General features: G+C 33.5%; 1 long non-coding RNA gene across 5 annotated transcripts in view; it reads right to left on the bottom strand.

The window, feature by feature from the left end:
• LOC102155655 overlaps positions 1-25,833 on the bottom strand; it is a 276,612-nt gene that overhangs the window by 97,932 nt on the left and 152,847 nt on the right. For all 5 annotated transcript variants that reach the window (XR_005376350.1, XR_005376347.1, XR_005376348.1 and 2 more), the window contains one exon: positions 13,769-13,854. This is a non-coding gene — a long non-coding RNA (uncharacterized LOC102155655). The remainder of the gene's footprint in view (positions 1-13,768; positions 13,855-25,833) is intronic.

Raw genomic sequence — 25,833 nt, 5'->3', positions numbered from 1 at the left:
GTTCTTTTTATATTCTTGATATAAGTTCTTCGATACATATATAGTATGTATATTTTATTCCATACCATGGCTGTGTCCTTATTTCCTGTGGTATCTTTGAAAGAGCAGAAAATTTTAGTTTTTTGGTAAAAGGCAATATATTATCTTTTTTGTGTGTGACTTTTCTAATCCACATTTGCTTAACCTCAGGCTACAATAATCTTCCTTATTTTCTACTAGAAATATCTGAGGTTTAGCTTTTACACTGAAGCCCGCAGTCCATTTTATGATAACTATAATGATTTGTTTGAGGAAAGGTTTGGCGTTCATTATTTTCCATATGGATATCCAGTTGCTTCAGTATAATTTGCTTGAAAAACTATTATTTCTCCATGAATTGACTTGGCATGTTTGTCCAAAATCAATTGACCATACATATGGGGGATCTATTTATGAATTATTTCTTCTCTTCTATTTATCTCTATGCTTTTTAAAAAATATTTATTTATTTTAGAGATTGAGAGAGAATGTGCACATGTATGTGCAGCATGAGTGATGGGTGGGGCAGAGGGATAGAATCTCAAGCAGACTCCCCGCTGAGCACAGAGGTTGACCCAGGGCTCAGTCTCAGGACCCATGAGATCATGACCTGAGCCAAAACCAGGAGTCAGACACTTAACTGACTGAGTCACTCAGGTACCCCATCTCTATGCTATCTTTATGCCAATTCTACATTGTCTTTATTGTATTACTTTTAAAGTAAGGCATGAGATCAGGTCAGATAAATCCTCCAATTTTCTGGCAAATTTATTTATTTATTTATTTATTATTTATTTATTTATTTATTTATTTATTTTTAAAAGATTTTATTTATTCATGGGAGACACAGAGAGTTGGGGGTTGGGGCAAAGGGAGAAAAGCAGGCTCCATGCCGGGAGCCTGACATGGGACTGGATCCTGGGTTCCCAGGATCAGGCTCTGGGCTGAAGGTGGTGTTAGACCGTTGAGCCACCTGGATGCCCTGGCAAAATTATTTAGACTATTCTAGCTTCTTTACATTTTTATATAATTTTAGAAACATCTTGCTAATTCCTATATAAGAAAGGCTGCTGGGACTTTGATTGGGACTATGGCATATCTACAGATAAAATATCAATTTTCTCTGAAAGTTAACAGTCCAAAAATATTTTGTAGTTTTCAGTGTAGTAGCTCTGTGCGAGTTTTATTCGATTTATTTCTAAGAATTTCCCATTTACTAAGGCTTGAAAATAACAAGTTTAATTTAATTTTTCAACTGTTCCTTGTTACAGTTGATATACAAAAACCCTGCATATCTATTTATATATCTATATCCATTACCTATTTATCAAGATAGATATAGGTTTTTTTTATATTGGAATCTCCAAACATTATTTATTATATCTTACTAACTGTTCTCAAGCTTTATTAATATTTTCCAAATAGAAAATCATGTTTAATTATTTTTCATTTATCCTTTTCTTGTTTCATTGCACTGGCTAGGGGCACATAAGGAAAATTAAATATACATGGTAAGAATTGATATTTTGTCTTTCACAAAAACATATTATACTACATGTCAATATTCTTTGTCAAATTGAGGAAGTTTTTTTTCCATTCCTATTTTTCTAAGAGTATTTATCATGAGTTCTTAGTGTTCATTTGGTAAAGAATTCTTGCATAATGTGGCTAAGGGATTCTTGCACAATGAGAAGTTTCACAGGTCTACACATTGTCAAATGAAAGAGTTTAAAATTATTGTAGAAATGCTCCTAGATGTTTCTAAGGAGGAAGGAAGGAAGTGAAGCACTTGTGGAATACTTAAGCAATGATGGGGAAATGTCTCAGCGTACCTTTGGTTCTTAGAGTAAGAACTGAAATAAGCCTTCTGAGGAGTAAGTCAGGCATATAAAATATTTTTAGAATAGAACAACGTATGTGGTGTAATTAGTAAGGATATATCCTACAATAGGTGACGTTGACTCCCCCACTCCCAATTTTTGTATCTCAATTGTGGTAAAGAAATCAAAAGGCATCCAAAAATCAAAGAATTTTGCTATCTTCCACAAAAAAAATTTCAGGAAAAAAAATCCTAGTTGACTGAAGAAAAGATGCCTTTCTTTCCACTCACTATTAAAGGATAACCCTTTATCCTATTATGTGGGATAATCCCACATTAATGTCCCTTACATAGGTGGAGTTTTCAGAAGGAAAACCATATAGCAATTTAATAGATGCAGAAAAAGAATCTGACATAATTTGACATGCATTCACATAAAAAACTATCAGAAAACTTGTACTGAGTGTCACTTTGCTAAATATGATAAAATAAATCTATGAAAAAATTACAATGTCATATTTAATGGTAAAGACCAAATGACTTCACTATCCCTATCAAGACAAATTTTTCTGCTTGTATCATTCCAACTTAACATCATGCAGAAGACCTTAGCCAGAACAATAATGCAAAAAGAAGAAATAATATAGATGCTGGAAAGGAAAAAAAATCTATTTGCAGATTACAAGATTGCCTGCATAGTAAAATCCTAAATCATCTGCAATAAAAATAAGTAGAACTACAAACTGAGTAAAGTTGGAGGATACAAAGTCTTATATAAAAAATAATTATAATTATATGAACAGCCAGAAATTGAAATTAGAATAAAACAAAAAATTTAAAGCAGCGATTGTTAGAAAAAAATTTAAAAATACACATGCTCTGAAAATTTGAAATATATACACACAAATCTAATAAAATAAATGCGATTATTTGTATGAAGAAAACCACAAACCATTGATAATAGAAGTTAAAGAAGACAAATAAATGGAAAGAAACAACATTCATGGATTTAAAGATTCAATACTGCTAAAATATTACTTCCTTCAAATTTATCTGTAGATTCAATAGTCTTAATAATAAGCTCAGTAGGACAGTCAGTAAAACTTGACAAGGTGATTGTTAAATTTCATATAGAAAAGGAAACCTCTTCAATAGCCAAAGCAATTTTGAAAAACAAAGAACAAAGCTGGAAGTCTCACACAGTCTGATTCAAGAATCACTGAAAGCTACTACTAAACACAGCACGATGTAGTATGAAAGGGTAGACATAAGTCACTGAAAAAAGTCCCAAAATAAAATCACTTGTTTATGATCAATTGTTTTTCCACAACATTATAAAGACAGTTCAGTGGATCAATGGTAGGTTTTTTTAACAAATGGTGCCGAGCCTATCAGATATCCATGTGTGTAAGAAAGGTAAAGAAGAGGAAAATACATTGTGTATATTGAACCATATCTTGCACCATATACAAAAATTGAGATAGAAATAAATTACTGACTTCAATACATACCCAAAACCATTATGAATTCTAGAAGAAAGAAACTAGAAAAGAAAAAAAAAAAAGTGCTGTCCTGGATTTAAGATATTTTGAATAAGGACACAAAAAGAATGAAGCAAAGAGAATACTGATAAGTTAAACTTCAACAAAATTAACAGTATTACTCTTTAAAAGACTCTTTAAAAGATGAAAGGATAAGTTACAGGTTGGGAAAAAAACATTAAACTAATATTTGGTATTTGGTATAGGATTGGTATCCAAAATGTATACTCTTATAACTAAAGAGAGAGAGAGAGGGCCGCCCCAGTGGTGCAGCGGTTTAGCACCGCCTGCAGCCCGGGATGTGATCCTGGAGACCCGGGATCGAGTCCCACGTCGGGCTCCCAGTGCATGGGGCCTGCTTCTCCCTCTGCCTGTGTCTCTGCCTCTTTCTTTCTCTCTCTCTCTCTCTCTCTGTGTCTCTCATGAATGAATAAATAAAATCTTAAAGAGAGAGAGAGAGAGAGAGAAAACAATACAACTTGTAAAACAGGCAAAAAATTGGATATTTAAAAAAGAAGATTTAGGGATGCCTGAGTAGCTCAGCAGTTGAACATGTACCTGCATCTGGCTCATGGCATGATCCTGGAGTCCTGGGATCGAGTCCCATATCAGGCTCCCTGCATGGAGCTTGCTTCTCCCTCTGCCTATGTCTCTGCCTCTCTCTCTCTCTCTCTCTGCATCTCTCCTGAATAAATAAATAAAATCTTTTTTTAAAAAAGATTTACATATGGCAAATAAAACATGAAAACTTATGCAACAGCATTAGCCATGAGGAAAATATAATTTTAAACCAAAGAGAAACAGCAATAGACACCTACTAGAATCAACAAAATTTACCAAAAAAAGTGACAATATCAACTGTTGGCAAGAATATGGAGTACATGGAATTCTCAAGACTCCTTGATTAGAATGCAAATGATAGATTCACTTTGCAAAACATGTTGGCAGTTACTTTAAAAATTTAAAAATGCACTTAATGTACAACTGACCATATTCAATAAGATAAATGAAATAAATGTTCAAAACAAAAACCTGCATGGGAATGTTTATATCACTTTTATTCATAATTACCAAAAACTGGAAATGTCCATCAACTGATGAATGGATAGTCTGTAGTTCTTCCTCACAATCAGATTCTACTCAGTGATACAAAGGAAGGGACTAATGGTACATGTAACAATACAAAAGAATATTAAATTATGCTAAGTGAAAGATACCAAACAAAATAAGCTTATACCATCTAATTCTATTCATGCACATTCTGAAAAGGTGAAACAATGGGGATAGACTACAAATGATTGCTGGAGACAGAGGGAGGGAAGAGGGATTAACAATGAGAAGCAGTAACATACAACTATGTATGACCAAAATATTCAGTGGTTAAATTATCTCTGCTAATTTTAGTAAAATATTGTGGCATGAATTAATTACAAGATAATAGTATAAATAATGTTTTATTAAAAACACTGGTGGTGATACCAGAGATTTCTATCAAAGTATCAAATATAGGTTTTTAAAATAGATTCAAAACAGGAAAGTTAGTAAGATTTAAGGTAAATATTATTTACCTTGCCTTCTTGTCACTTTGCCTTCTGTGTAGTGAAGGACAAAAAAAAAAGTACATACAAAAGGAGTATTCCACATGTCAGCAACCATTATAACTTGAAAGAGTAGAATAAAAAGATCAGATATATCATTTCTCTGAGGTGGAAATGGCAGTTTACAGATGGCTTCTTTGTAAGACCAAAGGAAAGGGCTGGATGAAGAATAAATTTAAGATTATAGTCTGAAAACTGGCATATGGTTAGACATCTTATTTGTAGTGGTATTTGTTTTGTTTTATTTTCTTTTTTTTTCCAGAGGAGTAACTGAGGGATGTGGTGGGGAAGAAGGGAAGACTTTTTTGACAGTTCCATTTTGGACATGGAAAATCTGAGATGCTAATGAGAGACATAGGTGCAAATAGACATATGCAATTAACTGTCTGAGACTCAAGTTGAAGGGAAAGGTTCAGACTGAAGATCATTATTTAAGATGATGTATAAAAATATATAAAATATAAAGATGTTGATTTAAAAGCATGAACCTGTAAAAGATCAAGCTAAAAGGTGTAGAAAAAAAAAAAGATGATTCAAGATAACCTCTGGAAAACTCTAAAACGTGTGTGTTTTAGAACAATCAACCAAAGGGACAGAGAAGGAGCAGCCATTAAAGCAATTAAGGAGAATATTAGAAAAATATGCTGTCAAAGAATATAAGAAAGGAAAGTGTCCATTGCTAAAAAAAAAAAAAATCAAGTAATAGAACCTCAGAAAGTGACTTTGTCAGATCAATGATAGCCACAAGCTCTTTGGCACTCCTCTTGTGAAGTGAGTTGATTTCCCATTCTCTTGAATCTCAATGTGGTACTCAGTGCTCTGACCAACAGAATATGGTAGAAGAGACTCTGTGCCAGTGTCTTGGCCTGAGTCTTTAGAGCCTGGAAACTTCATTTTCTGCTCTCAGATTGCTTTTCCTTGGGAAACCAGTCATCAGGTAAAAATATGACTACCCTATGGTCACCTTTCTGTGAGAAACCCCAAGCTAGCTCTAGCTACATGAAAGGCTACAGCAAGAGAAATATATTAGTGTAGAAGCCTATAGAACATTGTTTCACCTGCCATATGCTGCAACAATATCAGAAAATCTCAGCAAGAATAGCCTGAGTACATAAATACTCAGAAATATGAAAGATGACAATAAATGGTTATTTTAAGTCTCTAAGTTATTGACTTTAAAACTAACCCAGTATAGGAAGCAAGTTCTCTCCATCTTAATAAGCTCTACAAATACTACCTTTAAAATTTTGTTATTTCTAATTTTGTCAGATTATTATTTTTTAAAATTTACTTTGTTCTAATTTCAATGACTACATAGTAATATGCAGTTTCTTGTTTTATAGTATTTTCAAATTTTTCAGTCTTTTTAAAGATTTTATTTATTCATGAGAGAGACACATACACACTGAGGTAGAGACATAGGCAGAGGGAGAAGCGGGCTCCATGCAGAAGTCCGATGTGGGACTTGATCCTGGGATGCTGGGATCATGCCCTGAGCCAAAGGCAGATGCTCAACCGCTGAGCCACCCAGGAATCCCAAATTTTTCAGTTTCAAACTATGTATTTCCTAAATGTTATATTGCATTTAACTTCCAACTTATTTGTATCTTCCTGCTGCCAAATTATTTTATAATCAATATTATGAAATATTGATAAAATATTTTATTTTATAATCAATATTAAGTATAACAAATAGTATCTTTCTCACCATTGCTTTATTTCCCTCTTTTTTTTTTTATTTATGATAGTCACACAGAGAGAGAGAGAGAGGCAGAGACACAGGCAGAGGGAGAAGCAGGCTCCGTGCACCGGGAGCCCGACGTGGGATTCGATCCCAGGTCTCCAGGATCGGGCCCTGGGCCAAAGGCAGGTGCCAAACCGCTGCACCACCCAGGGATCCCATCCATCTTTCTTCATAATTAGCCACCTTATTGTTAAACTACACATTTCATATGTTTCTTTGGAAAACGCTGGTAAATAATCTGGTATTTTTCAAAAATTTGACTGCATTATTAAATGGCAGATTACCTGGATACAAAATCCAAGGCAGGAATGATATAGCTATTCTTTTTAATGTAGAAGTTTTTTGTTCCTGTTTCTGTTTTAATAAAAATTTCACCTATTGGTCATCCCTTTAGATAGTCATTATTGCTTACTTTAGTTGCTTACATTTATCTTTGAAGGTCTACAGTTTTTGGATGAAGGACAATACACAATTAGTTGTATGTATATTTATTTCCTCTAAAATCACTCATTGCCTTTACTTACTTTTTTTTTAAGGATTTTATTTATTTATTCATGAGTGACACACACACAGAGAAGCAGAGACACAGGCAGAGGGAGAAGCAGGCTCCATGCAGGGAGCCCGAGGTGGGACTCGATCCCGGGACTCCAGGATCATGTCCTGGGCTGAAGGCAGGCACCAAACCGCTGAGCCACTCAGGGATCCCCCTTTACTTACTTTTTAAAAAAGTTTTCTTTAATTTAGAATAGTTTTTCAATGCTCGGTATCTTTCCTGACATTACATTTTCAAATTTACATTTACATCTCAGAAGAGTCAAAGTTTTATAAATTGTCACTTGCTTTATAAATTGTCCTTTATAGTTTACCTTTGCTTAATATCTTACCATGATTAAGTTCACATTGTTCATTTTGGTAGAAATACAGTATTTTTTTAAAGATTTTATTTATTTATTCATGAGAGACACAGAGAAAGAGAGAGGCAGAGACACAGGCAGAAGAAGCATGCTCCATGCAGGGAGCCTGACATGGGACTCGATCCCAGGTCTCCAGGATCAGGCCCTGGGCTGAAGGCGGCGCTAAACCGCTGAGCCACCCGGGCTGCCCAGAAATACAGTATTTATGACATTGTGTCTTCACATCAAGAGGCAGTGTAAGGTATTAGTTTTGTTCATTATTATGTAATTATAATTGCATACTTATAATCGAATTCCAATCTTCTGCCATTCCTTACTTTTATCTCTGTTCTCATATATTAAGAATTCTTGGGGCACTTGCGTGGCTCAACCACTGAGCCACGCAAAGGTGGTAGTATTTGTCCACCTTTGGCCCAGGTCGTGATCCCAGCATCTTGGGATTGAGTCCCACTAGCCCTGCAATCAGGCTCTCTGCTCAGAGGGAAATCGGCTTGCTCTCCCTTTGCCTTTCCCCTACTTGTGCTCTCATTCTCTCTCTCTCTTAATAATAATAATAATAATAATAATAATAATAATAATAATAAATTCCTATTACAGACATAAGTATACTTACTTATTTGCTCAATCCTACAACATAAAAAATCATGTCCAAACTGCTATACTGACCCTACTGTGAAAAAAGAAACCCAGAATGCTAAAAATAAAGAAGCAACAACTTATTCTGGGTGGAATCACATGTATGTTGGAAATTACCAACATTGTCTATTATATTCCTATTTGTTTAAAATTACTTGAGACTACACATAATTAACATTCAAAATAAGCATAATTTTAGACAACACATGCAGAAATGAAGAAAAATCTTATAGTCAGAGAGTAATCAAGGGTTGAGGCCAAACATGGTCCATAGTGGTTGGAGGTTAATTATCCTTAGAGGTTAATTTTCTCATGACTATAAACCTCCGGGAATCAAGGTGCTAAAAATGAGTTTGTTATATAAAGCTAAGAGGAAACTTTATTACATTTACCTAACCAGAAATGCAAACTCTGCACAACTGCACAGAGACTCTACATAAGGGCTGGTCATCTGCCCTAAGTTATGAGTTGAATAATGGGACCATTCATTCAAAACCTAAATTTGAATCATGTACACCACAGGATAGAGTTTAAATTCCACTAAGCCAATTAGGTTGAGATCCCCTAACTAAGCTGTTAATGAGTAACTTGGTCTTAAATTGATTATAAATGTAGAAAACTGGCAAAGGAAAAGAAAACATAACAAAACATAAAAACAATTTTCCCAAAGGGCCACTTCCATAAACCAGAGCATGCGTTTTACTCTCACAATACACTTCTGAAAATGAGTTCATTCCCATAAATACAGAATACATGATCAGATAATATCTTACTTCGGAAGTCAGCGGTCCCAACCAACAGGAGCATTTCACACCATGAGCTAGTGTATGAATAAAATAAATTAAGTATCATAGTCCACAAAACAGTAGGAAAACAATTTTTATTACAGCTATGTGGCAGAAGCCTCACTTATCAGTTAAAGTTGAATTTGGGCCCTGTTGTGGTTATGTATATCATACAGTTTTATACTATAAGGAAGAACAAAACAGAAAAGTTTCAGATTTTAAAATATCAGTTATAAAACGAATTTTTGGAATATGGCTAGTATTTTTGTTAAATAAAGAATAAAAAACTTGTTTTATTTCTAACTCTGAAAAAAATATGATAAGAGAGATAGCTTTTGATATCAACCCAATTGATATGTGTGGGATACATAGTGCTTTTCCAGAAGGCAGTTGAATTTTTTGAATGTTTATAAAAATTGTGAATTTCTGCTAAAAAGAGTTTTTCTATTTCACTCTGATTTCCATATTAATAGGTTTATTTGCATAAAATATATCTATCCTGTTTACTTTCTTTTATTTGTGAATGCATTTGGAGCTCTTCTCAAATCCTTCCTATACTAGGTTTATGGCAACATTTACTATCAAAAAGATGAAATAATGAATGTAAAATCAGCAGGATACTACTGTATCTCCTTAAAGATTTCTCTCTCTAAAGCCTCTTGTGAATTCCAACTATAGAACTGCTAGGGTAATATCAAAAGATTTGTTCCCCAGCTGATATATTTTTATACTCATTTAAATATAGAGTAAATGGCCATTCCATTTTGTGTGCTGTTAAAATCAAAAACAGAGACAAGCCTTGAAAATTTCCTGAGCAGACAAAACCAGTTCAGTCTAAACAAGCGAAACTTAATTTAATGTATTTTACAAGACTAACTTGACCTGGGTTATTTCTTGCTTATGCCTCTGGAAATCATAAGCAAAACTTACACTATTTCCCAAATTTGATACGAGTCAACTATTAAACAATTCCTATCATTTAAGAGAATTCTAATATTATAACCAATCACCATGAAGATAAACAGTTATTGCCTCTTCTGTCTCTCTCTCTATATATACACATTGTATTAATGATACAGATCCTGAGCCTCATTCCATGTTTTGGTTTGAGGGAGCTCAGTTCATGGGATTTTTGCTGTGTGCACAATAAATATTTACTAAACATAACTTTGGTAATTCACTAGTTTCACTTCTATTATTTCTGAAATTTTGACAATGCTTATCTCATTCATGCTTCAAAGTTCTATTTTTAAACTTTCCCAAGGTTTAAAATTTCCCGATACAATTTCTTGGTAAAATTACTAATTATTCAAAAATAACTGGAATAAATGACAATTTAAAATTTTCCAATTTAACCCTAATCTTGATATAAAAAATCACACAGAAAAGGAAGAAATAGAGAAAATACTTGTAAATCATGTATCTATCTGATAAGGGGTTAATATCCAAAATATATAAAGAACTCATATAACTTAATAGCAAAAAGTACAAACTAGAAAATAGACAAAGGACCTGAATAGATATTTTTCAAAAGACACATAGATGGTCAACCAACACAATATGCCCAACATCACTGATCATCAAGGAAATACAAATCAAAACCTCACTAAGAGATCACCTCACATTTGTTAGAATTATCAAAAAGATAAGAAATAACAAGTGTTATCAAGGTTGTGGAAAAAAGGGAACCCATGTACACTACTGGTGGGAACGTAAATTTGTCCAGCCACTATGGACAACAGTATGGAAATTCTTTAAAAGATTAAAAATGGAACTACCATATGATACAGAAATTCCACTTCTGGGTATTCATCCAAAGAAAATGAAAACATTAATTTGTTTTTTTTTTTTAAATTTATTTTTTATTGGTGTTCAATTTACTAACATACAGAATAACCCCCAGTGCCCGTCACCCATTCACTCCCACCCCCCGCCCTCCTCCCTTTCTACCACCCCTAGTTCGTTTCCCAGAGTTAGCAGTCTTTACGTTCTGTCTCCCTTTCTGATATTTCCCACACATTTCTTCCCCCTTCCCTTATATTCCCTTTCACTATTATTTATATTCCCCAAATGAATGAGAACATATAATGTTTGTCCTTCTCCGACTGGCTTACTTCACTCAGCATAATACCCTCCAGTTCCATCCACGTTGAAGCAAATGGTGGGCATTTGTCATTTCTAATAGCTGAGTAATATTCCATTGTATACATAGACCACATCTTCTTTATCCATTCATCTTTCGTTGGACACCGAGGCTCCTTCCACAGTTTGGCTATCGTGGCCATTGCTGCTATAAACATCAGGGTGCAGGTGTCCCGGTGTTTCATTGCATTTGTCTCTTTGGGGTAAATCCTCAACAGTGCAATTGCTGGGTCGTAGGGCAGGTATATTTTTAACTGTTTGAGGAACCTCCACACAGTTTTCCAGAGTGGCTGCACCAGTTCACATTCCCACCAACAGTGTATGAGGGTTCCCTTTTCTCCGCCTCACACCAGTGAGAATGGGGAAAATTAACAAGAAAACATTAATTTGAAAAGGCAAATGCAACCCAATGTTTACTACAGCATTATTCACAATACAGTAAATAGCCAAAATATGGAAAAAAATCTAAAGATCTATCAATGGATGAATGGATAAATAAAATGTGGTATATATATCATAATAGAATACTACTCAGCCATAAAAAGAATGGCTCACCTTGTGGATGGAACTTGAGGGTATTATGATAAATGAAGTCAGACAAAGGCAAATATCATATGATCTCACTTATTGGTGGAATTAAAAAAAAAAACAAGCTCATTGATAAGAAAATAGGTGGTCACCAGAGGCAAGGGGTGGGGGATAGTAAAATAAATGAAGGAAATCAAAAGGTAAAAACTTCAAGTTATAAAATAAGTCATGGGTATGTGAAGTACAACAACAATAACAATAAAGGTAGCTTTTTGTTATTTCTTCTGGATCTTTAGAATGGTTATGGCATATATGACTGTTCTCAATGGATTCTCATAGAAAATCTCATTCCAGTTTTAGTTTTCAACTCAAGAATATGATTTTATGAGGCCTGTTACTACAGTCAATATAAAGCGATTACAAGAAACTGAGTAAGCAAAAGCAGGGATTGCAGTTTTTTTATAGTATTAGAAAGAAAATTATCCTGAATGAAAATTTACTTACACTGTCAAATACTTGTTAGTAAGAAACTGCATGCAGGGGACATTGTCAAATTCCCTTTTATAGGGAGAAAGTCCATTTTCGTATTTCCAATTTTAAGAACTGAGATTTTAAAAATACATACTTAAAAATGATTTGATATTTATTACTTGAGTAATCTAAGGATCAATTAGGCTACTGAGCTCGCTTTCCCAGAAATCTGTCTATGGGTGCCATTATTGCATACAGTGGTTTCCAACTATAAAACTAATTTTACATTTTTTAATGGTCATATTTTACAGTAGGTGTGTTCCCCCCCCTTAATGTCTTTTTGTTTAGTTAGAACTTTTATGTTTGCTAGATGGTAGTCTGTCTGGTGGGAACATTGATGGAAGCTATAACCTTGTGGCATACCAATGAATCTATGTACACATATATAGCACCATCAATTTCCTACAGTGGACATTATTTTCTAAATCCACTCAGCAATGATCATGTTTTTAAAGTATAACAACCTGGGGACACTTGGGTGGCTCAATCACTTAAGAGTCTGACTCTTGGTTTTGGCTCAGGTCATGATCTCAAGATTGTGAGACTGAACCCCACACTGGGCTCTGTGCTGGGCATGGAGCCTGCTTAAGATTCTCTCTCTGCCCCTCTCTCCACTTAAAAAATAATTTTAAAAAAGTGTAAAAACTTGGATGGATTATTTATCTGTATTGAATTTGCATTATGACACTGTACTCAAATTAGGCAAGTTAGTTCTATTCTCAAGGAAAAAAATGACAATATTTGGTAGCTTGAGTTTTTAAAAAGCCACTGAATGATATTTGAAAATATGTTATCTCATAATGCAGAATATAGCTGCTAACGACAAAATGGCCAGGTCCACATACTGAATAGTAATCAGTTTTGTAGATGTTATGTATATTATGCATGAGGATGCAAACACATTCTGGGCCAGTCAGAAGCCTTTCCATATGCTTGGACAGCTATTAGCTATTGGTCTCCAAGACTATTGGAGCTATTAATCTCGTCAACTTGACGAGAACATGTGCAACTAAAGACCATGGCACAGTAGCATAATCTCTCCTACAAGGAAAATGGCCAAAAATGATCATGGAAACACTTATTACAGACAGGAGAATAAACTTGCAGAATTCAGTGTACAGAAGAAATTTTGATCTGTGGAGTCATTGTCTGGTACAGATAATTTCCTGCAGTGAAAGACAAATCCTAGACTTTAAATCCTGATACTTTACAATGGTAGGAATCATTAGAAGAACTTGGCAAGATTATTTATACCAGGAATCCAGAAAACTTTTCTTGGATGGCTTTTAATTAGTCTTGAGTCATCAGAAAGTGATTAATGTCAGAGTTTTTCTTAAAATAGTATTGGAATGCCTTGTAGATCTGCAAAAGGTAAGATCTCTCCCAATTAATGTGTACCTTGGAGTAATTTTTAGAAATATTAGTCGAATGACATTGATGCTTTTTGATATGTAATTCAGATTCCCCCTTAAGTATTTCATAAACTCTCAGAGCAGATTTTTGTTCTTGTACCTGTTAGAGTTTCATGTGGCTCCAAAGATCTTAGCTTACTCCACACCCCTCAAAAATTTAATTTCTTTTTCTGTTGTTCTCGCACTCTGGGAATAAGAAAGACAGAGAAAACCATGTTTTATCTGGGAGAATTTTAATATATCTTTAATTAAATTTACTGTAAATAAGTGACATTTTTATCTTCCTATCATCAGAGGAGAGATTCAAGAATAGCTAATATGACTAGATTTTGTAAGGACTTAACAAGTGAGGCATGACTCACATAGATAAGAAATATTCAATGGAATATGGTGGAAGTCTGGGGTCCAGTAAGTCTCAATAATGTTATCAGTCACATGAAAGATATGACAAAGAGATGATACCCTAGATACTCTTCCCAGGTTGAAATAGCTAGAATTTGCCTGCTTGATTTGTGGACTTATTTATAAAGCAGTCATAAATAGAGAATTAACAAAAATATAACAAAATGTGAGATTATCAATATACAGAATTCACATGAACTTAGGGATAAAAAATATCAAGTCAAAATTATTTCATGGCTAGAAAGAGAGAGGAACAAGAGCAGCAACACAAAGAAAACAGAAAAAAAGGAAACAATACTGGAGATTAACAAAAATCCTATTGTAAAACCCCATGTGCAAAAAATTATGACCCTTAGCTAAAACAGATACTAATTGTTAGTGTCAATGTGCACGTACACACGCACACACAGAAAAAAAATCAAAACCAAATATAAGAAACAATAGAGGCTTGGTCAGTGACTTCAGAAGTAGATGAGAATGAGAATACTATATTACTTATACCTAAGAGATTCTAGAAAATAGGTATACTTGTTTCCCAGTTTTCTTAATTAGGAGAATTATGGTTTTCTACATATTGATTCGAAGACCCTTGCAGAAGAAAATCACTGATAGGCTGAACACCAGTTTCTCTTACAGGGGATATTGAGGATGACAAGGTAGAGAATGTTAGGGAACTCAACCTACGGAAAATTATATATCAGACAGAATATATCAAATTAGAACAATTAAAATAAAACTGACAATAAATTCAATTATCTTTTTTTTTACTTCTTAAAGATAGAATATATCTGAAGTTCCAATGGGGAGTGAATAAAATCTGACCTATCTCTGTAAAGAAGAGGAAGATTTAGATACATATTATTTAATGATCTAAATTTAACATTTCAAGTGGGTTAAGTGATCACACTAACTTGATTACTCTGTGAATAAGAAAAAATGAAAAAGACCTAAAAGCACAGGTAAGTTTCAGATAGAAAAATAAACCATATGGTTAAAAAACATCAGCATAAACAATTCTGAAACAGAAAGGAATCACAACATAGTTTTCTTCATGCAATATAATATTGGTAGCTTTATCGTCCTTGAGAAAATAGATTTGATGAACTGCAATTTTACAGTGGAAAAAGGGGTCTCCCTCTCTGGAAATCTGAGTGGCTAAATTGAAGTCTGCTTTCTTTCAGCTGCCCTTCATGTTTCTAATGATAATAGTATGATTGCCAGTTCTTTTTCAGCATACTTTGGAGAAGTTCTTTAATAGGATCATTGGCACACTTGACTTTGCTGACCTTTCTGCTTGGTGAAATGACATGATCCAAGAAGACTGAAAATCTATTAACTCCTTGATTTTCCTCTTTTACTTATATTAAACCTCCTTTATTCTTGAAAGTCCTATGTCATCTTCTCAATGTTTTAAGTTGAAATAAAAAATTTCACATGCCATTATCTTAGCCTCTCTGTTTCTATTCATTTGGTCACATCTTCACAATGATCTGCTAATTTTGTTGATTTGCCCATGAATTTTGATAGTCAGCTTTTCAAACTGTTGCAGTGGCCTTAAATTGCTCTAGTAATCTAAATAAATGATGGTGGAACAACAGGACACCTAAAACCCAAAGAGACTTTTCAGAACAAAACACTTTGAGACTGCATCAGCCCATCTTTTTTTTTTTTTTTTTTTTTTTTTTTTTTTTTTTGCAATTTGTCTTTTTTTCCCTAAAAAGTTAGTTAATATTTGGGGGGAACAGAATGTAAAGAATGTCTCTACCAATTTATCTATGTTTACTTCTAGAAATTCCTGTACTTCCAAGGGATTAGTTTATTGGTCAGTCTACTTCCATTTGTGATTTGCAGAATTTGTCTGTTGGGAAAATAATTCTACTATTATCTAATCAAAGAGATTCATAACAGGTTATAATGGTTTATACTTCCCCTTGAAGATGTTCAAGGTAATTAGAAATTTACATAAAACTGTAGACACAGATTTTTATAAATCTGTGGCAGATCATTTAATCTGCTGTCAATCTGCTGCAGAAAAGTACACATACCCCTCGGTGTTATAATGACTCGAGATGGTCTGACTCTTGGCCGTAAAGGCTTCCACTTAATAAAATTTACATTCATTTGTGTGCCTATATGAGGCTACAACTGTATTTCATACCCTGCCATGGGTACAGTTGAAGGTAGATTTTTGGTGGCCCTATTTCAGAAAATGCAGAGGATTCATGTCTGAGTCTTAGAATGGGTCTAGGCAAATCTTGGCAAAAGGTGAGTGAGGCAGCCATAAAAAGAAGGCCCTCTCTGAGTGGGGAAAGCGTAATTGACAGTCCCTGGTGCTATGCTCTGGAAGCCCATCACTACATTTCTTCTGAGGGCTTATTTCTTACAGGTTGCTCCCACCTCCGGCTGAGTGTGACAGGGAGAGTAAAGCATTCCTGCTCCTGGGACATGCCACATCTTGTAGCATTGGCTCAAAGATTCCTTATTGGCTTTACTGAAACTTCTTTGAGAACTGTACAGCAATAAATCAAGCATTCACCCAAGGCTCCTTCCTTCCCTCTCACCTTCATTCAACATCAGATCTTCATGCCTGACTAACAGCTCTCCCAGCCATTCCAGGCTCCCTCTCCACTTTCTTTGAAAGGCAGCCCCCTAATAATTGTATAGTGTATCTAATTGCATTTTGGCATCTGCCTCTCACAGAACATGAAGTAAATGTGCTGGACAAAGCTTGTAGGACATTGTTTTAGAGAGGTGTGATCCTAATTTTATTTAAGAAACTGCTCTAGGGTTAGAATGTGTGTGTGTAAGTGTGTGTTGGCTAAGCCAGAGTTGTGTGTAGAGATTCTGTCTTCTAAATGGATGTAATTTTTTTCTTTTCAAATTCTTTTCTTCCATTTTTTGTTAAAACCTTTGTTTTTTCAATTTGTTTTCAATTCTGTTTCCTTAATTGGGATACTTATGACAATTAATACAGTGTAACTGATGAACAACCAGAGTTTCAAGTGTAGTTTTCTGAATTATCACTGAGAAATAATTGTTGAAAATGTAAGTAGAACAGAAGGCACAGCTGGGCTCTTAATACCAATCATCTGTGATAGATCACTGACCAAAATGAATGTAATCTATAATATTCAAAATCCCCATTGAGGTTCACATGTATATTATAATCAATAGGACAGCAAGGAATAGAGCTGTTTGCACTGATTACTTCAGTTATTCAAATAGAATTTTTTTTAAAAAAACAATGATTCATTTTCATAATTATTAAATATGAATCAAGCTTAGGAAACTTTACCAGAAATTGTTATTTTTAAATATTTTGTTACCCATAGTTAGATTATACTATACTTTGTATATTTATTTTCCCTATGTTCTTGCCGAAACACAATTACAAGCCTTTCTTAGGCAAAAACAAAACAAAATACAACTGACTTTTTAGTTATCACTAAAAGGAATTTTTTAAAAGATTTTTATTTATTCATGAGAGGCAGAGACATAGGCAGAGGGAGAAGCAGGCTCCCTGCAGGGAGCCTGATGTGATACTCGATCTCAGGACCCTGGGATAACGCCCTGAACCAAAGGCAGACACTCAACCACCGAGCCACCTAGGTGTTCCTGAATAAAGAATCTTTTCTGATTTTGCTTCGTAACATCATTGAGTTTTTCCCACTCAAAGAAGTTTTTGAAAAGTTTTTTGGTGACCTGACAGCATGTCAATCCTGTTATTTAAATGGATGAAGTAATCACCAATGTTGGCTCTCAATATCAATCAAGGCAAGTTCTTACAGTTTTAGCAAATATAGAAATATTCTAATTCTCTATACTAGTTTGCAAACTTATAGAACAAGGACAGGAGTTAAATGAAACAGGCCATGTTCACTGCGTTTGATTTATGCAATGCACAGGGCTGTTTTTTGGTTTTGGTTTTCTTAAAGATAGATTTGTTTGTTTGCTTGTTTGTTTATTTGAGACAGAGAGCACTTGGGGAGGGAGAGAGTCCCAAGCAAACTCAATGCTGAGCATGGAGCTCTATTTTAGGACCCCAAGATCAGGACCCGAGATGAAACCAAAAGTCGGACACTCAAGTGACTGCCACCTGGGCACCCCTGCAACGTACAATTTTATACAGTTAAAGAACAACCTCTAGTTTCACAAACTCAGGATTTAGTGAAAGTTTGTCTTTATTTTGTATACATATGTGTATATGTATGTTAAATACACAAATTAGTAGGATAAACAAAAAGAAAGGAAGGAAGAAAGGAAGGAATCAAGGAAGGAAGGAAATTTCTTTATTTTGTCATCTTTTCAAAGATTTATAAGGTCATATTGTATGTAATCAGGTGAATAAAAAGATGTTCTGACCAATTCTTCTTGGTCTGCCTCCAGGTTTTTGTTCATACATAGTTCATTAAAAGTTTACCTAGATTTAGTATCATATATGTACTGAGATGGGCTTTGGAGCTATAAAGGTAGATAAGAGCTCTTCTTCCCTGGAAGAGTTCATAGGCCACAGGAGGGGAACATGCAAGCAAATACTTGTTTTAAATTATAAAAACTCTGTATTTAGAAAGTTTTGGTAATTATATATTAACTATCCATGTAAAATATTCAAGGCTGAAAGAAATCTGGTAACTTTCAAAAAATAATTGGTTAATTTCATCTATTTATTTGTGCATTTACCTGGTATTTATTTTGTATATACTTTATGTTAGGTGCTATGTTAGATGATGGGTAAAGCAGAAATTATGTCTCCAAATAAAGAGTACAGAGACCAGAACAGAAAGTGGCAATTACAATGATGTCTACTGAGACTTAGATTTGGGAAATTAGTTAGTATAGTGGAGAAGTTAGCAGGTATATATACTTTAGTTTGGTAATTCATAAAAGACCTCCCAAACAAAAGACTGGAACTACTCCCAAGTTTCGTTATTGTTGTTGTTATTTGTTCCATATCACTCCTTCTCTATTATTACTTCAGTGAGACTTACACTATGTGCCTTCAACAGGCATGTGCCTGAAACTGTAATTCTTACAGAAAACAGTGACACAGCACTGATTATACAGAATAGCTTGCATGTAGATACAACTGATGAATGTGACCACACTTCTACAGGTGATACCTTTGCTATATTTGAATTTTAGATTAGCAGTAAATAGTACAAAAGAATTACTCTTGATAATTAACCAAATTTACCAAAAAGAGTTTGGAAATATGAATATCATGAATAAAGCATTGCTATTTTTGTGCCTATATTATTTTTCTGTTTTTTGAATGATAATTTACATTAAGGACTGTTCCTATGCCTTGTTTTTTATGTATATATCTGTCTTTCAAAGTTACACATTTTACCTTTTTAGGTATCTATTTTTTCTTGCCTGTTTTGAAAGTGTCTCTAGCGCAAAGCACAATATATATGTATATATATATATATAATTCAAAGTACTACAATGCTATTGTAATTTGCAAGAAAATAGCCATTGATGCACTATAAACTATGTGGTCTAAAGTCAATGTGATTTTAAGATAGAAACAGCTTCAACTATTGAAAAGTTAAATGAAAGTAACAATTAGAAAATATTAAGTCTTAAAAATCTTCCTTTAGAGAGTAAGCATACTTTTAAAATCACAATTTATAGGTACATATTTGCCTGCGTTGCCCATGCAGTCCTATCTGGAAAATTAGTTTTCTTAAAGTTGTTAATTTACAATAGAGTTCCTAATTACCTTAATGGTATTGCTGAATATTGTTTTCAATTAGAACAGTGGAGCACATTTAGTGGATAGATGTTATCGCTTCATAAGGTTCATGCTCAACACCATACCAAGGCTTTTTATTAGTATGATGTTAAAGGTTCAAAAGAGGATGGAAAATTGCTTTGAAACCAAACTTTGTCTTTTAAGAGGTTTCTTTATAGCTAACTTAAGAGCATACCACTGCTTTTGTTTTATGTCAATACTTTGTTATTTATGAAACTTGAGGAAAAAAATAACATAGAGTCTGCATTATAAGTTTGTATTTACCAATGATATGGGAACATAATCAAATTAAGCTAAACTATTTATGTAAATTTACCATTTGATTTAACTTTTATTAAATGTTTAAGGCACCAATTCTATTAACAGATATCTTGCCAGATGCAATGGTTAAAATATAAATAAGATAACTTCCTGGCCTGTAAGTGGTCCATATTCTGAAGTAGGAGAAAGAATGTAGAAACAGCAGACCTCAGAATACTAAATATTATATTTTATAATATAGTTTCTCAAAACTCTCTTAATTGGAGGGCTTTTTCTTTATCTTGATAAAAAGATGATTTAAAATAAAACAATAAACTAAAATAAATAAGGAACTGCATTATCTATCAAAAAATTTAACAATAACAAATAACAATCATGATGCCATACATTTTAACAATATAACAGACCTGTGGATACACTAGTGATAACAGTTTCTACAATTTGCCCCACCCTTGAACTTGCCATGATAGCATTATGTTGTAGTTGTGCATGCTGATTTCCAATTACTGTGAATAATATAGACAACTTCATTTATTAAAATGCAAATTTTTCCCCACTCCCTATCCAAAAGTTAGTCCTCTCTACGTTTTTCATAAAAGTCCATGCTAACTCCATGTGTGCAAGTGTGCGCACATGTGCGCGCGCGCGCACACACACACACACACACACACAGGAGAGTGAAGGAACAAGAGATATTGAGAAACAGCAATATCCAATCTATGATATCTTCAATAAAATTTTGTATTCTATGTCAGTTAGAAATGGGTTTGAAACCTGACCTTATTATTGGCTGTACCATTTTTAAAAATTTATTGTCTAATCAATGGAGTAAAGGTATCTCAGAATTTAGATAAGGTATAACTTTTAAAAATCAAGTGCCAACAGGACTGCACTGTGATCTGCAGAGATGCTTCACTCAGCTCTTGGCCAGCCAAGTCATGGCTAGCCAAGTCAAAAATAATAAGATAAAGAAAAAAATAAGGTTCTCATATGCAGCTTGATGCAGAATTATCTACAAATAGTCAAGTTATGACAATAGCCCAAGTTAACACTGACTGATTAATGGATATAGAAAAGGTGGTATACACACACATATACACAAACACAATGAAGTATTATTTAGGCATAAAAACGAATGAAATCTTGCTATCTGCAGTGACATGGATGGAGCTAGACTATTATGCTAAGCAAAATAAGTTAGTCAGAGAAAGACAAGTACTATATGATTTCACTCATATGTGGAATTTAAGAAACAAAAAAACGAGCTGAGCTGTGGAGGGAGAGGCAAACCAAGAAGCAGACTCGCAACCGTAGAGAACAAACTGATGGTTACTAGAAGGAAGGTGGGCAGGGAGATGGGTGAAACACATAATGAGAATTGAGGACTACATCTGTTGGAATGAACACTGGGTATTGTCTGTGTTGGAATTACTACATTCTATACCTGAAACTAATGCTACACCATATGTTAACTAACTGGATTTAAATAAAAACTTTAAAAAACGTGCCTAGAAGAGTGTCTGGTATATTGAAAGTGTACACAGCATATTTTTTCTTATTAATATAAGTGACATTAAGCTACAGGTCTCTTTATGAGTTTAAACAAATCCTAAACAAAAGAAGAATAAATTTGCAATCATTTTATAGCAAATACAAATACTCCAAAACACTAGAAAAAGTTATCCAAAACAGGAAAACTGGAAATTTTCCTGTTGTTGTAAGTAGTATGATGCGGATTAGAATGTGATGTAAGTGAATATTCTCTACATGGACAGAGAATCCATTTTAAAGCTGAATATTGTACAAGATGATGATAAAATAAACAAAATAGAGAAAACTATCTGTAAAAGAAAGATGGTAGAGCCCAAGGTCAAGTGAAAAATAACTGAGAACACATATCTGATAACAAAGTTCCATTTTCCCTTAGTGTTTCCAAAGATGGATAAAACAGAACAAAACAGGATCTAAAAACACCAAACTGCTACAATAGATTAAATACAAAATTTAGTTGATATTGATAACTTAAAAAAGAAAGCAAAAGACCATCTCTAAGGAAGATAAAAATAAAAAGTAAACTGCCTTTGTCAGAAGACCAAAGGGAGCACCTAAATTTACAGTGAAATCCCAGAGCATTTTCATGAAACCCAATACAACACAAACAAAAATATATATAAATGCTGCAAAAAAAGGACATCATTTACAGAAATAATTTAGAAAATGTAGATAAATTATTGCACTGTTTAAGTAAGTTACCAATTAAGTACTTTGGTATTGAACAAGATCAATATTAAAAATATCAAACTATTTCCAGCCAACAATGAATTATCAACATAATAAAAACAAACAGAGTGTTTTTTTAATCCCATCAAAATTTTAAGATTCCATTTTTTGTTTGAAAAAAATGGTTTTATTGCTTTATTTTTATTTTTTTCTCATCATTAAAACATCATTTCAGTGTATTGGGTGGATGTTTTTTATTTTCTAGGAACAGAATAATTGTATTGATTTTTTAACCAATCTATATATTTTTAAATGTTATAATTTACTTTTATTACAATGAATATATGTATTTCCCAATAGACCTTACCATTTTGGAGATTGTTTTTTCAACTACTATTGAGTAATTTAATTATTTGATAGTAAGCTCATTCTTAACATGAAATAAATTCCAAATAATTTTGCCTCATTTTTTTTCTGAAATAAAATTAGAGAAGATCAACTATGTTACAAAAAAGGGCATAACTACATGATAACAAAATATAAAATTTTAAATGTCATTTTTTATAATAATGAAGCAAGGACATGATGCACAATACAGGGGGTAGTATTTTCATAGATGATCATACCTCTCTGGATTTGTAGAGTACACAAACACTCATACACATTGTGCATGGTTGTTTCCTTATAACACACTCATTAGCTTTCATTAAATACTGTACTTGATTGAACAAAAGTTAATTATGAAAGTAATTACTATAGTCAAAATTAATATTTTTTCTTAAGTATAAATTTCTATTACTATGTGTATCTATTCCTTTATAGATATTTGAGAAGTCCCAAATGCATTACACATAATTTGTTGCAAACAAAATCTAAATGAGACTACAATGTTTTTCAAATGCTCAGGCTTCCAATTAATACAAAATAAGCAGATATTTGCAACTGAGTTATGTGCTAAATAGATCTTAGTCCACAAGAGATTCATCTTTTATCCTTATTTAATAAAAAATACAATCACCTTAATTTACCAAAATTAAATTACCTGCTATATTATTTTCAACATGTAATATGATTATTGTTAATGTTTTAACAGCAAGGTATCATAAGATGTTTATGGAGGTAACAGAATTAAAGAATAAATGATTCTATGATTTCTGCCTTTATTTGTGCCCACAGCATTGATAAGGAGTTTCTCCCTTTAACTACACAATAACGTTTGAGCCCAGTAATCTGAAGTAGATTACTACAGGTTATCACCACACATGTGTATTTTAATGGCATGTCATTGATACACTATTAAAAATGGATGGATGCATTCTGCACTGAATCACAATACAGCAATTTGTTAAGCAGCACACTTCTTGTCTATCAAATTTTAAGATATGTTCATATTTTCTAAATTTACAAGCATAAATCATGGTTTAAAAGTATATTGAAGCTCTAACAAACACATGAAAGTTTAACAAGGCCTAACTATATCTTAATTACAGACTACATCCTTTATTATATATTCAGTAGCCATGTTGTTTTTAATTAAGTGTCCTCTGTTCACACTTGTTTGAAATTAAGTTCATTATGCCAACTATTTTTGCGATGATTTAAAACCATTTGCTTGTTTTTTTTGCTCACTCTATTTTTTATTTTTTTTATTTTTGAAAGAACATTATAAATAGATTTTTATCATACCCACCTCTACTAATATGGCATGACTTTAATTTTTGATTTATCATTATAACATTTTTGATATGACTATCTACATTTGTTGCTTTTCTCTTTATATTTTGAATATATGTAATTTTCAAATTCCTTAAAGACTGTGTACTTTCATCCTAATGTTTACCAATATAATTTTTGTGTATATTTAGATTAAGAGTATATATTAAACTCTCATTATATAAAAGTCTCTCTTCTAGCTTCTGCAACTTGAGCTATAAACAACACAGACAAATACTCTCTTCTCATGAAGACAATAAATAAACCATTACACAAATTCACATTCTTTACTATGCATTCTTATATATTTTAAAAATTGATCTGTATTATATACAAAAATGGAAGCATATCATGGGGAAGAGACTGAAAGGGAGTATTATTTTAGATAGGAGGGCTTCTTTAAAGTAGAATCATTTAGGAGAGATGGTGTTACAGGATTTTCTAGTCCCTCAGTGCCCGCGGTTCTAGGTCACACCACTTTGAAGCATGAAGAGGGAGAGCAGATGAAGAGCAGTGGGCAGTAAAGCAAAGTTTACTGAGCAAGAATATAAAGCTCCCAGGGAGGGAGGGGGACCTGAGGGGACTGCCTCCAGAGTTTCTAAGTTTAGGGGTTTTTATGAATTCTTTTGTGGAACTATGTTAAGCAATCAGGGTGTGCTGAGTTGTGCCAATCAGGGCTTTGGTCACTTACCTTATTACCTATTAGATGAATGTCCACGTGCTGATGGTCCTTTTTTTTTTCCTGACATCTGGGGGTATAGGTCTTAACTACCCCTTGCCCATGATATTGACAAAAGCTTTTGTGCTTAATTATCTTATTTTTGGACATATTACCGAAGTTATTTTTGCAAAGGCTGCAAAGAAGGATGTCAGTGCTGCTTTATTTGAGCCTTCCTGACTCCATACTGTCTTGTTGGGGACCCTGGCCCTGACCATCCTAACTGTCCAACTATATCCAACACTGAGACAAAGTAGGAAGGAAGTCATAAAAATATCTGTAAGGACAGTATTGCAGGATGAAACAATACCTAAAAAATGGACCTTGAAACACAAACATTTTTGTCCTCTCCCTTAGGGCAACATGCTGAAGACTAACAGGTTGATATCAAGAACAGCGTAGAGTAAGCTAAAGGATATATCACAGAAATTGAGTTAGATTAGTAAACTGGGTCCTTAGGATGAAGGGACCAAATATATATGCCTACTATGGAAAGCTGAGCTTAACATTGAAGATAATGGAAAGGTTCTGGAGTAGTTGAATCTGAAAGTGATATAATTAAATTCATGATTTAAGAACTGCATTTAAAAAAAAAAGAACTGCATTTTTTTTTTTTTACTGTTATAAGTAAACTCTAGAGCTGCTTCCATATTTCACATCTTTAGTCCCACTAATCTGGTATCAAGCACTCAGCAGACAAATGTGGCTAGTGGCTACCATAATAGACAATACTTTTATCCAGATACTTTTATCATTTTAAATATTTTTATCAATGCAGAGAAGGTTAATCTAGCAGCCTTCTTGAAAGACGATGGTGGACTGATTGAGGGCAGTAATGAGAGAAGCAGTAAGAACTGAGAGATTGAATGGGGACATCATGAGTTTTCTTTTGTAAACAAAAGACCTGAGTTCTCTACTAGGTATGCACAAGGAAACTTCTGTGATCATTTTTACCTATAAATCTAGGATAGAGGAATTAAATGGGGTGGGGAAATAATGTGAATAATCAAAATAATTAGATAACCAAGAAACTAGGTACAATCATGCCAGGGAATGAAATTAAACAGAAAAGCAAAGATCTCTATCCTAGAAC

Source organism: Canis lupus, chromosome 22, assembly GCF_011100685.1.
Source record: "Canis lupus familiaris isolate Mischka breed German Shepherd chromosome 22, alternate assembly UU_Cfam_GSD_1.0, whole genome shotgun sequence".
NCBI lineage: Eukaryota > Metazoa > Chordata > Mammalia > Carnivora > Canidae > Canis > Canis lupus.
The sequence above is the reverse complement of the archived record's forward strand: the minus strand, read 5'-3'. Positions and strand labels throughout refer to the sequence as shown.